At 41.3% G+C, this 14,336-nt stretch overlaps 1 long non-coding RNA gene across 3 annotated transcripts in view; it reads right to left on the bottom strand.

The window, feature by feature from the left end:
* The window catches only part of LOC107651007 (uncharacterized), a 105,445-nt gene that overhangs the window by 64,148 nt on the left and 26,961 nt on the right, over positions 1-14,336 (bottom strand). The gene's annotated exons all lie outside the window — the stretch shown is intronic.

Below are 14,336 nucleotides of genomic sequence, written 5' to 3' on the forward strand. Positions count from 1 at the left end.
CTCTCTCTCTCTCTCTCTCTCTCTCTCTCTCTCTCTCTCTCTCTGTCTCTCTCTGTCTCTCTCTCTGTCTCTCTCTGTCTCTCTCTGTCTGTCTCTCTGTCTGTCTCTCTCTGTCTCTCTCTCTGTCTCTGTCTCTCTTTCTCTCTCTCTCTCTCTCTGTCTCTCTCTCTGTCTCTATCTCTCTCCCTCTGTCTCTTTCTGTCTCTGTCTGTCTATCTCTTTCTCTCAGCATTTAAAGCTCTTTAACAATCTGGGCCCTTCCTATCTTTCTAGATTTCCTATATGCTATATTACTTCCCCCCATACCTTGTATGCTCTATTTATATTAGCTTACTTATAGTTCTTACACATGGTAAAGCTGTCCTTAGCCTGGAATGTTCTCCTTTCTCAGGTCTTCCTCTTAGAATTGCAAGTGCTATGCCCTCTAATATTACTTTCCATCTTATCTCAAATCATCTAATCTAATGAGAAGAGGGAGAGAGTTCCAGGCTTCAGAGGTAGTCGATGAAAATGCCTGAAGTTGAGAGATGGAGTCTAGTATGTGGAGAACAGCAGAGACTTTATTATTAGAGTATATGGGGGAAGGAGTGCGTAAGAAGACTAAAAAGGTAGGAGCTATTCGGTGGTGCTGATTTTCCCATTAAGAGAAGCTGAGAGGCATCTAGGTGGCTCAGCAGACTTGGAGATGGGAGGTCCTGGGTTCAAATATTACCTCAGACACTTCTTAGGTGTGTGATCTTAAACAAGTCATTTAACCCTTATTTCCTAGCCCTTAGCACTCTTCTGCCTTGGGTCTAATGCACAGAATGGATTCTAAGATAGAAGGTAAGGGATTTAAAAGAGACAGATAGATAGAGAAAGAGATGGAGAGAGACAGAGACAGAGTCAGACAGACAGACAGACAGATGGACAGAGAAAGAGACAAAGAGACAAAGAGAGACAGTGACAGAGAGAGAGAGAGAGAGAGAGAGAGAGAGAGAGAGAGAGAGAGAGAGAGAGAGAGAGAGAGAGAGAGAGAGAGAGAGAGAGTTACTGTTAAGTAATTCCTAGCATCTAGTACTTCATGAGAATTTGATAAACATTTTTGGTCAAGGAGCAACTTTATTCTAGAAAGTTAAGCAACATAGAATCATTGATCTAGAACTAGGAAGGACCTCAGAAGCCTCTAATCCAACCCTGAGCATTTTGCAGAGAAAGAAGCTGATTGTTAAGTAACTTCTCCAAGGTCAGACAGTGTCAGAGGCAGAATTTCAACCCAAGTCATCTGACTGTAGAGTCAATGCACTTTCTACTGTTTTATGCTGCACCCCACGAAGATCCAAAGGAACTAAATGATGCAGCCTAAAAGTAATTTTGAAATGGTAGCCTCCTCCCATCTTAAAGCTACTGCTTTGTCCACACCTGAGCAGTAATCTAGCTAATTCCTTAAACGTGCACTTCACCTTGATGGAAGCAGGAGGGAGGGAAAGAGGTGATGGAGAGTGTTTAGCGTGATGCATGGCCTCTGGCTTTTCCTTTGATATAAACAAGGCAATAAATTGCACAGATGGGGCCCTCCCGATTAGCAGCTGAAGTAAGAATGAGGGAAACCACAGGTGCATTGTCAAGATTAATATTCAGGCAGGTTCAGGACTGGAATGGGACCAGGTAGCATCACGCCTGAATGAGGAAGCAAAGTAATATGAATTGACTACGGACAGAGGGAAAACAAATGCATAGTGACAGGCAAGGAAAGGAACAGGGGGGGAGCTAATGGGCTGGGTAACAAGGAATTCCAACCAGCCCATCACCCCAAGTGCCAGGCTCTGTGCCATCACGTCTGCCCGTGTCAGCTCTTCTTCACTGTCCTCCAGCCAGTCCGGCAGCTCTTCCTCGGAATAAGCCTCCAAAGCATCTGGATTGATAGTGCTTCCCACAAAATGTCAATAACAGCTCCCCTATTGTTATCAATTTGGTTCAACAGATGTTAGCAGCAGACAGGGAAGACAAATGGGACACAGTCTCCGAGAAGAAAAAGCCACTTGATATGAGCATCCCTGCTCTGCCGGAAGGTTTATTATGGAAATTGCAATTAGAGGAATGAGTGGCGTGCCTGAGGACCTTCCAGCTGGTGTAGAGGGAAAAAATAAAAAGAAGCTGTCCTTCATTAGGAGAGGAGAGGAGAGGGCTGGGTGACAACACTTGGGAAGCCCAATGGGACCCGATCTGCAGGCTGATGGTGGACTCCTTCTTCCCAAACTTATAAAGGCCAAATGTAGGCAAGCCCCTGAGAAATGAGTGGGCTGCCATTTGCAGGGATGAGCTGGCAGGATTCCATTTTAGATGGCTTCTACGGTTTCTTTCAGCGCTTAGGTTATGTAGGATCCTATCACTTTATGGTGAGCAACCTGAGTGAGACACATAAAGAAGAACTACTTGGCTGGGATGACTGCCTCATGCCAGGATGGGTGACCAAGAAAGGATGAGTAATCTCATCCTTGAGAAGTTCATGGCTGGGGGGAGGGGCCTCCTTTTTCTGAGAATCTAGTCTAAAACGACAAGTATGGGGGATCCCAAAAGTCTTAGTGCAGCTGCAAGACTGCACTGAGACTTTTGGGACACCCTGTATTTGTTATGTACGCTGTGCTGGGAACTGGGGATGTACAGACAAAATGCTCCTTGAGGGCAGGAACTATTTTAGTGGAGAGAATACAAAATGGAAACAGAGAAGCAAATCTATGATAATTTGGAGGTGAGGGGAAGAGGGAATGTTCAAAATTACCCCCGAGAATTTGACTAGCCTGAAGATTCAATTACTGTAGCTTTCTCTCTCCTTCTCTTCCTTCCTCTGTGCTTTTCTACAATCTGAACATAAAGCATAATTGATCCACTTTTTAATTGTCCTCCACTAGTCTTTACAAACGGACTCTTCTGAACTTCTCAAGATGCAAAAATAATGCCACCTCCCTCCCTCTCTATCTCAGGCACTGAAGGACGTATGATGTTTCCCAAGAAAGCAAAGCACCTGAATCAGGAAATCAGAAAAAGAGGGCCAGGAGGACAAATGACAGACTGATAGGCAGAGCCAGCCAGCCAGGTATAGACCCACAGATGGGCAGCCAAACACAGACAGACTGATACACAAGTGGAAAGACAGACAAAGATAGGCAAACACAGGCAGAGAGACTGACAGGTAGAGCAATCTAGCCTGAGTAGCAAACCAAAATAGCCAGCCAGATAGACAGACATGTAGCTAAATAGGCAGACAAACACAGTCAGGTAGATACAGACAGACAGACACACACACACACACAGACAGGTCAACATTCAGGCAGATAGACACAGACAGGCAGACTGACCAACAGATAAAAATAGTCAGCCAGATAGACAGACATGCAGCTAAACAGACAGACAAACACAGTCAGGTAGATACAGACAGACAGACAGACTGAGCGACAGATAAAAATAGTCAACCAGATAGGCAGGTATGCAGGTAAATAGACAGACTGACAGGCAGAAACAGACAGACAGACAGACAGACACAGATCGATTGTCTGACTCCAGATGGGCAAATATTCAAGTAGAGAGGCAAACACAGGCAGAAAGACAGACAGGCAGACACAGATAGACAAAAGAACTGACTGACTGGCAGACAGGCAGAGGGGCAGGTAGGCAGTCAGCCAGCTACCATATTTGTACATGTGTGTGAATGGGAGGACTAGAAAGGAAAATCAAAACCAGGGAGTGGTGATTAATAAGAAAATCAGAGTTAGGTAGAGGAGGGGTCAGTGGACTTTGGGAGCACAGCCTCAGAAGCATGTGGCAAATCTCAGATGTGAGAAGCATCACTTGAAGAGGGGAGACTATGCAGGGAAGTTGATCCAGATTTCTGAACTCCAGAGAAATTATGAGAATCTGTTTCTAACTCCCCCAGTAAGAGAGGAAAAAGGAGACACCTCCTCCCCAGACACAGATTGAAACTAAACATCAGGAAATAATGACAGAATCTCAGCCTTGGAATGGACCTCAGAGACTAGTCCAAACTGTACCTGAACAAGAATTCCAACTCTAACATCCCCCATGAGGAACAGCCTCATTTGACAGCCTCCAGTGATGGAGAACTCACTAACCTCTCGAGGCAGCCCATTTCACTTTTGGACAGCTCTAATGTCCATGACTTCCATCCATGCTCCTGATTCTACCCAAGCAGAACAAGTCTAATTCTTCTTCTACTTGATGGAAGACCTATGGTGGAAGGAGAAATCTTCCCTCTCAAATGAGCTGGTTTGTCTGCAGGAAAAGGCCCAGGGTGACTGTGACTCAATGTGTAATCTGCTCCATAGTCGTGCTTCTGCATAACCTAGGGGAAGGGGAGGAAGTCAAGGGCAGAGAGGGGATCATTAGCTCAGTTTCTACAAGGAACGACATGGGGGCTCAGGCTTGTCACATTTGCAGATGGCTCAAAGCTGGAAGGGATAGCTAAGACACTAGATGACAGCATCGGGATCCAAAAATATCTTGACAGGCTAGAACAGTGGGCAAAATCAAGTTAAGCTGAAATTTAAGAAGGATAAATCTAGTCTTGAAGGCTCTCCTCCAGCAAGGTATCTCCCATGCATATGTCAAAATTATACAAGATTTCTTGGAAGATATAGCAATAGAGATAACCTTGTTCAATGACTCTCTGATTAGTAATGTCAAGCATATAACAGGCAGATATTACGCTTGCCAAAGTTGTTCACTGTCATAATGGGTGTCCAGCATAGGATCTAGATTGGACAAGGATTCCCAAAAGATGATGGGGTCCTTTGAATGTTCCTGTTCGCAGGTAATAATACATTCATGAGCCTAACCCCTAGAACACTGCAGCGTCCTAAATAAAGATTATAAATATTCCAAAGAGTTTGACTTAACTATCCACATAAGAAAAACCAAGTGGATAAAGAATGCCTGTTTTCGGAACTAACACATACATTTGGTGAGACGATCTATACAGCTCACTAATTAGTAAAAATATTTTGAGGCTTACCCTTGCTAGCTTCCTATGACTGTTAGGTCCCTTGATAGTGATCTCTCTTTAGCAGCATCTGTAGAGATAACAGAGTAATTCCTAGAGAAAATTAAAGGCTATTTCTTCTGCAAATGTGTTTTGAGCTAGGCGCAGAATTGAACAAAAAGGGAGGAGACTGAGTTGCCTTTTGGAAATTACAAGGTTCTTTTAATGACCTCTAAATTTCTTCCTAAAACAAAGATCCATATTTTTAATCCTGATATTCTTCTAGCAATGAGGTATGGCAGCAAGTCATGGATCATGGTCATCTTTGAACAAATGGAACTGAGGAAGACCCAAAGGTCAATTGTGAAAGATGTGGTGGGTATGACCCAGGATGCAACAGGTAACAAAAAAGATGCCAGCCTCTACCCTCCAAAAAATTGAACTAAAATAGGTAGGATGATTTCATAGGGAGAGGAAAAGATGAACAACCTATAAATGCCATTGATATACTAATGATAAAACTAATCTGATCAACAAAAGACAACATAAAGAAAGTTCCCAACACATTCCTATTATGTATGAGAGAGCATGGACAAGAGCTGAGTAAGCATGGGTAGATTGATTTATCAATGGAAAGAATAACTCCCACCCTACCAAACTCTACCCTAAACATTAACACTGATGAGACCACAGATCAGTTGTATTATGGAAATAAATGTAATGTCCCTCATTTGCATTTATTAAATCTTCACAATTAGAAGTTGAGGGAGGCATGATAAGACAGCAGTCCAACTGGAAAAGATCTAGGATTTTTAGTGGACTACAAGCAGGTGTATGTTGGAGCCAGTTGATATCGTTCACATGGTCCATATTTTCATTGTGAAGGGGCAGCTAGGTGGCTCAGTGGATTGAGAAGCAGGCCTAGAGATAGGATATCCTGGGTTCAAATTTGACTTTAGACACTTCCTAGCTGTGTGACCCCAGGTAAGTCACTTATCCCAATTACCAAGTCCTTACCATTCTTCTGTCTTGGAACCAATATTTAGCATTCATTCTAAGATGGAAAGTAACGGTTTGAAAAAATTTTTTCAATGTGATCATATTTAAATCTTGAAAATCATCAAATTCTACAAATGAAGGCTTGATTTATTGTTTGATTGATTGTTTAGATTTAAGGAAATAGTAAATTTAATCACACAGATTAAACTTATAAGCATGAAATGTGTACTTTTTTTCCCTTCAAGAGCTGGTTGTTAAACATTTACCAGAAACCGCCAGCCACCAACTGAAAATTTCTATTGTGTGATATGGCAGCCAAGAAATGAAATGCAGGTTTATGCTTAACATAAGGAAAACCTGCCCTACAATTAGAGCTCTCCAAAAATCAGCCAATTCTAGGCACCATATTTTAGGCTGAAAGTTGAAAAACTGGAGGGTGTTCAAAAGAAATTGGCCATAAAGGTGAGGTAACAATTTGAGAAAGAGTTGAGAGAATTTGAAGATGTTTAGCCTGGAACCTTAGGGACTACATGATTGCTTTCCTAAAATATTTTAAAGGTATGGAAGATGGATTATACTTATTCTCTATGGCTCTCCAGGGAAAAGAATCTAGGACCAAGGTTAGTATTAGACTTTCCATCGTTAGAGATTTCCAAGGTAAGACTGAATGATCATTTGTTGTATATATGGTAGAAAAGAGCCTTACTTAGTTCATGGTAGACTAGATGCCCACTGAAGTCCCTTTTAGCTCTCATATTTTGCATTATGGTATTCAGAAGAGAGCTTAAGTTTATGATCATAATGGACTTCATCAGGAAAACCCAATGGAGTTTTCCAAGATTTGCCCAAGACTATGCAAGAAGAAGAGGGCTTCTAAAATCAGGTGGGAGGAGGCACTGGTAATAGACTTTAAGCTCAACATGAATCATCAGTACAACTCAGCAGTCCCAAGAGCTAATGACATTTTAGACAACATTAATGGAATGATAATGTCCAAAATAAAGCAATTACTTAGTCACACTGATCTCAGCCTTATACTATACATATTGAATTGTATGTTCAATTCTAGGCACCAGTAAGCTGACAAATTGGAGGGTGTTCAAAGGAAAGTGATCATAAAAATAAGGCAACTAAAAACCACAACAATTTGAGAAACAGTTGAAAGAATTTGAAGATGCTTAGCCTGGAGCCTCCATGATTGCTGTCCTAAAATATTTGAAAGGTATGGAAGATAGATTATATTTATTCTGTATGACTCCAGGGGGAAGAACCTAGGACCAAGAGAAGGAAGTTATAAGAAGACAAATTTCAGTTCAATACAAGGAAGAACTTTATGATGGTTAAAGCTGTCCAAAAATGGAAAGGGTTGCCTCTGGTTGTAGCTGTGTGTTGGAGCAGAGCCTGAGTGGCCACTTTTGTGGGGTATTATAGACAGAATTCTTCACACCTTTGCTCAAATCCTACCTATTTCAGGAGGTCTATCCCAATTCCCCCATTCTCCCTTCAGAGTTCTTTCCTCCTTCTTCCCTCTTGTACATTTTCCTTTGAATACTCAGGGCTTAGCACAGAGTCTGGTGTGTAATAAGCATAACTTGAATAAGACTTTGGACTATGTGATCCCTCATGTCCCTTCCAACTCTAAGATCCCATCATGCCCCAGCAAGTATGGCCATGTTTAAAAAGGAATTGGGGGGGGGACAGAGAGGGAGGACTTTTAAAATGTGTGCCAGGATTTTTCCTCAGCTACTTGATTGGAAATATTTTGAAGTGCTTGGATTGTGTACCAGGAACCATCAGGGCTGAGTGAGGATAAAGGAAAAGAATGGACTGGGGATGGGAGTGGGAGTGGGACTAAATATTGGGACTCAGTCACAGCACAGACTGGTCTCCTGGACCAACCAACTGAGCAAAGGCAGATCTCACAGAAGGAACTTGCTCTTTAAGTGTATCGATGTTACATTACCTTCCAGCCAGCATGGCGGGCTCAAATGGGCAATAGAGAAGGGGGGTTCCCACTACAGTGGAAGAGAGTGATGGATGAGTGGCGATCAAACCATTGGCTCACAAATGCTTCTCGTCAGATAAAAAAAACTTGTCATCTCATTCCCGATTTTATTTCATTCCCTTTCACCTCATATTTCATTTAATGGGACCTGTCAAGAGAAGTTTGATTTTCTCCCCTCCTTCTCTGGCATCTCATTGCTGCCTGACAGTCTGAGAGACGGTTTAGGGGAAGGAAACTTGTAAGATAATGAAATGTTAAAGTGAGTGTGTGTGTGTATGTGTCAATGTTTAAGTGGTTGTTATTTTTTAAATCTGTGTGTACACATCTGTGACTGCAAGTGTAGCCTCATCTTGGTTTATCTGGACCTGGATCTGAATATATCTATGCCTCTTTCTATATGCTTGTGTGTGTTCAGAATCAACAAGCATTTAATATACATGAAAGCCATGTCAAGAAAAAAAATATGGAATTGTGTTTTGAATGACAATAAAAATGATTTTTAAAAAAGAAAAAAAGGCCATGTGAAAGGATATGAGTTTGAATCTAAATTCTGCTACTGCTTTCTTATGTGATATTGGACAAGTCCCTCCCCCTAAGTCTCTATACATTACTGATTTGAATCTAAATTCTGCCATGTGTTACCTGGATGAGTCCCTTCTCAAGGTCTCAGTTTCCTCATCTGTAAAATAAAGATATTAGGCTGTAAAATTTTCTCCACTGTCTTCTGGCATCTATGTATCATAGAAAGTATCAAAAAAGATCTGGCATCTCTATGTCATAGAATCTAGGATTCTAAATCTTTACTATCATCCCTGCTTCATTTTCAGCAAAATAAGTTCACACTTTTTTTAATGTTTTTAGTTCATATTGTTCTTGATGGTTACATGTCATTGTAGTTCAGTCATTTCTGTAGTATCCAATTGTTTGTGGCCCCATCTGGGGTTTTCTTGGCAGAGATACTTGAGTGATTAGCTATTTCCTTCTCCATCTCATTTTACAGATAAAGAAATTGAGGCAAACAGGATTAAGTGACTTGCCCAGAGTCACATAGCTAGTAAATAAATATCTGAGAGGTCTTCTTGCCTCCTGGCCAGGTGCTATATCCACTGTACAACCCAGCTGTCTGACTGGTCTGTAGTAAGTACTTAAACATTTGTATACAGTCTGACCGATTGAGATTGGAGCTGGCCAGAACGAAATCCCTAATCTATTCTCCTGGCTAACCATAACCATGCTTGCCTCAACATTTAAGATTTTTAAGTGTCTTTCCTTTTCCTCTTCTCTCTCCCTATCATCTCACAAAGTGAGGCAGCATTTCTTTTTGCATCTACTCCCTTCTATGTCCTCCTGAGATCTCGTGATGCTGGTCTCCTTCCTAGTGACCCCCCCATCTCCTGACTCTGTTTTTACTGGCTCACCCCCATGCCTGGAACTCTCTCCCTCCTCATCTCTCGCTCCTAGCTTCTTTAAATTTGGACTCAAGTTCCACTTTCTCCAGAAAACCTTTCCTCAGTCTTCCTTTAACTTCCTTTAACTTAACTTTAAACTTCCTTTAACTTCCTTAAACTTCCTTTAACTTCCTTTAACTTAGGTCTTTTCCTCTGAGATTTTCCCCAATTTATCCTGTATATGTCTTGTTGGCATATAGTTGTTTATTTGTTTATATTGTCTCCCCTGTAAGATTATGAGGACCTTGTGATGGAGAACTGGTTTTTGTTTTTGTTCTTTGGGGTTTTGTTTTATTTTTCTTTTCATTCCTATTGCTTAACAAAATATAAGGCAGGCAATAGGCATTCAATGCTCGTTGCCTAAGCTTGGTCCCAAGGAAGAAATGTGAATAAATACCTGTTGCCTTTCTGGAGAAGGTGGAGGAAAGGAGACTATGGGTGTGAAATACTACATATAATATCAGCCTTTTAAATGTATTAGTTATTTTTCTGGACTACTTATTCTCCCTTTTTATTCTGTGTTATATGGGGTAGATCTCTGACAGAAGGGAGTAAAGATATTTTGAATAATGTAGCTAAACATATTTCTGGAGGGCAACTAGGTGGCTCAGGATAGAGACTGAAGCCAAGAGATGAGGTGTTCTAGGTTCAAACCTGACCCAGATACATCCTAGCTGTGTGACCCTGGGCAAGTCACTTAACCCCCATTGCCTAGGCCTTATCACTCTTCTGCCTTGGAACCAATACACAGTAATGATCTAAGATGGAAGCTATGAGATTAAAAAAAAAAAAACTAGATCCAGAAGGACATTTCTCCTCTCTGTTCTTTTACTTCTTTTTTATATATAAACCCTTTCAATTCACTCTCAATCCACTGAGCCACCCAGTTGCCCCTACTTCTTAAAAAAAAAAAAAAGCTTTACCTTCTCTCTTAGAATCAATACTAATATTGGTTCCTCTTGGGGTTAAGGGACTTGCCCAGGGTCACAAAGTTATGAAGTATCTGTGACCAGATTTGAACCAGGTCCTCTCGTCTCCAGGCCTGACACTCTATCTACTGAGCCACCAAACTGCCCCTTCTTCCTTGGCCTTTTAAAGAATGAAATTGTCGTTTTTAAGTAATCCATGTTATTATTAGGTATTATGCTTTGAAGAGAGACAGAAATTCAGCAGGTGTCTGGATTAAAGAGCCCCTCAATACTATATTGTACTTCAATGCTGGATTTGTGCTCTGCTTTCTAATATATTTATTTCTTCCTTTTTGTTCTAGTCTATTGCATACTCCAAAGACAATATGACTTTATCTCATCCAAATTCTTTCCATCATACTTCTTCTTCTAGTCCTTAGTTTTCTTTAGAAGGAGAGGAGGTAAGGAGGGAGAGAGGGAAGGAAGGAAGGAAGGAAGGAAGGAAGGAAGGAAGGAAGGAAGGAAGGAAGGAAGGAAGGAAGGAAGGAAGGAAGGAAGGAAGGAAGGAAGGAAGGAAGGAAGGAAGGAAGGAAGGAAGGAAGGAAGGAAGGAAGGAAGGAAGGAAGGAAGGAAGGAAGGAAGGAAGGAAGGAAGGAAGGAAGGAAGGAAGGAAGGAAGGAAGGGAGGGAGGGAGGGAGGGAGGGAGGGAGAAAGGGAGGGAGGAAGGGAGGAAGGGAGGGAGGGAGGGAGGGAGAAAGGGAGGGAGGAAGGGAGGGAGGAAGGGAGGAAGGAAGGGAGGGAGGAAGGGAGGAAGGAAGGGAGGAAGGAAGGGAGGAAGGAAGGAAGGAAGGAAGGAAGGAGGAAGGAAGGAAGGAAGGAAGGGAGGGAGGGAGGGAAGGAGGGAGGGAGGGAGGGAGGGAGAAAGGGAGGGAGGAAGGGAGGGAGGAAGGGAGGAAGGAAGGGAGGGAGGGAGGGAGGGAGGGAGGGAGGGAGGGAAGGAGGGAGGGAGGGAGGAAGGGAGGAAGGGAGGAAGGAAGGAAGGAAGGGAGGAAGGAAGGAAGGAAAGAAGGAAGGAAGGAAGGAAGGAAGGAAGGAAGGAAGGAAGGAAGGAAGGAAGGAAGGAAGGAAGGAAGGAAGGAAGGAAGGAAGGAAGGAAGGAAGGAAGGAAGGAAGGAAGGAAGGAAGGAAGGAAGGAAGGAAGGAAGGAAGGAAGGAAGGAAGGAAGGAAGGAAGGAAGGAAGGAAGGAAGGAAGGAAGGAAGGAAGGGAGGGAGGGAGGGAGGGAGGGAAGGAGGGAGGGAGGGGAGGGAAGGAGGGGAGGAAGGAAGGGAGGAAGGGAGGGAGGGAGCGAGGGAGGGAGGGAGGGAAGGAGGGAGGGAAGGAGGGAGGGAAGGAAGGGAGGAGCTAGACAGATAGCTAAGTGGTACATTTTGCAGAATCAGAAAGACCTGAGTTCAAATAGAGCCTGACACTAGCTGTGTGCCTGAGCAAGTCACTTTAACTTCTATTTTGCCTCAGTTTTCCCTTTGAAAAATGAAGATAATGAGAACACTTACCTACCATGACTGTTGGGTGGATAAATTAAATAACTGTGAAACTTTTGTAAATTTTAAAGTGCTATATCAGTGCTGAGTATTATTATTTACTGAGAATTTACTATTTACTGGGCACTGTGCTCAATGCTATGAATAGAAATAGAAAAAGATATTTGTCTCTGATCTGAAGGAGGTAATTTCCTGTGGTTGAAAGCACATAAAGAAAAATGTTGTTGTAGGACAGATGGAAAAGCCCTGATGTAGTTCAGAAACAGTTATAGAATCAATAGAAAGACTCCGAAAACCTTGGGATTTTTCAAAATGTAACCCACGATCACTGGAAAGAGGCAGGTGGATCTAAGAGCCAGAGAAAAGAGTAGCTATGTGATTCCCTCCTGTCAGGGGATGAGAGTTCAATGGCTGGCCAGGATGGGAAAGAAAGAAAAGCTAGGGAGGGTTCAGGGCAGAAGGAAGGGAAGGAGTCCTACTGGGTACCAATTCTGGCTGCGCCCCTCCAGATATCCAAAGTTGAGGACTGTAGCAATCTTCTGAGGGTAGGAAGAAAGAAGGAATCCTGCCATCCCTACTTTATTTTTATTTTCTTGTTACATTGGAATAAGCTATATCTTTCCATATTCCAATCATGAGACCCTAGCCAGCAACAACAAAATGAGGTCAAATTTTTCTCCTTATATTCTGACATCTTGTTTGTAACTTTGCTTGTTACCCATACCCATACCCATACCCATACCCATACCCATACCCATACATACTTTATGAGTTCATATATAATCATCTGGTACTATCCATATCCCTGCTGACTGCTTTCTTAGATTTTTATCTCCCACGAACTTCTGGGATTTTCTATTGCTATCCTTTTTTTCTACATTTGTAGCCTCTCTCTATGGTATCTAGCATGGTAAAGCATTTGGCAGAGTACAAAGAAATAATACAAATAAAACAATAAGGCATTTTACCTCCACTTTTTTATCAGACTTGTGATTTCTTTGGTATATGGAACCCATAATGAGGAATTTTTTCAACCATTGTAGCTAGGGACCTGTTTTACATCTCATATTCTTAGAGAATTATCTGGGGCTGGAGAAGTTTTGTGACTTGCCCGGAATCACACAGCCAAGTTAGATGGAGGGCTTGGATCCAGGTTTCCTGATTCTGAAACTGTCTTTCTATCTACTGCCCCATGCTATTTACCTTCAAATTACTACAATTATCATCTAAATTATTATAAGATTATTCTATCCCTAAAGTATTATAATTATCATAATTATATGTAATTAATTTAATAATTATATCTCTAAATTTTATAAGATTTATTGAAATATACACTAAAATAGTTGTTCAATAATATTCTAAGTCTAATATCTAGTGAGACATAAAATAGAATGCTCACCAGAAGTATTTGACATTGTCCTGTAGAAGATACAAAGTACAAATAGAAGAGAAGCTCTCTTTAGCTAATGAGGTTCTCTGGAAACTTTGATTTGTTTTTGACATTGTACTGATTCTTTAAAAACCCAGAACATTAGAGATACTCCTAAATGAAATCCACAACCATTCAAAAGATTGTAACCTAACTATTCACATAAAAACCCCAAAATGGATGAAAAATTATTATGGTTTCAATGAGGATGTATCATTAGATCACATAGAAAGGCAAAAAGCGATGTAGATAGCTTGAATCAAAGCAGCAAACATGATTCAGGTCCAGAATTGAATAAAGAGGAAGAAAGCAAACTGGATTATCTTTGGGAAATTATAAAGCTCTATTAACAAACTTGAGAATTTTCCTGAAACAAAAGTCCTTTTTTTACATTAAATATTATTTCAGTATTTAGTATTATATTGGTATTATTTAACATTAGTGATATTGTTTGACCTCTGACATTTCCTAGCAGTGTGATCCTGGGTAAATCACTTAACTCTACTGTTATTCTGCCTTGGAACCTAGAGGTAAAAAAAAAATACATGGGCTGAAAAATATCACAAAGAAGTAGAACTGAAAAAAAAGTTAATAAAACAATGTGTAATCGAATTTAATGGACTTCTCTACTAGCAGCAATGCAATGATCCAGGACAATTCTGAGATATTTACAAGAAAGAACATTATCCACATCCAGAGAAAGAACTGTGGGAGCAGAAACACAGAAGAAAAACAACTACTTGATCACATAGGTCGATGGAGATATGATTGGGGGTGTCGACTCTAAACAATCACCCTAGTTCAAATATTAAAAATATGGAAATAGGTCTTGATCAATGACACATGTAAAATTCAGTGGAATTGCCCATCGGCTACAGGAAGGGGTTGGGAGGGGAGGGGAGGAAAAAATATGATTCATGTAACCATGGGAAAATATTCTAAATCAATTAATGAAATAAACTAAGTTTTTAAAAATGTGTGTTTCTTGTTCCTACACACATGGGTATGCACATGTAATTTAGGTCC

The sequence above is a fragment of the Monodelphis domestica genome, chromosome 2 (assembly GCF_027887165.1).
Source record: "Monodelphis domestica isolate mMonDom1 chromosome 2, mMonDom1.pri, whole genome shotgun sequence".
NCBI classification, from domain to species: domain Eukaryota; kingdom Metazoa; phylum Chordata; class Mammalia; order Didelphimorphia; family Didelphidae; genus Monodelphis; species Monodelphis domestica.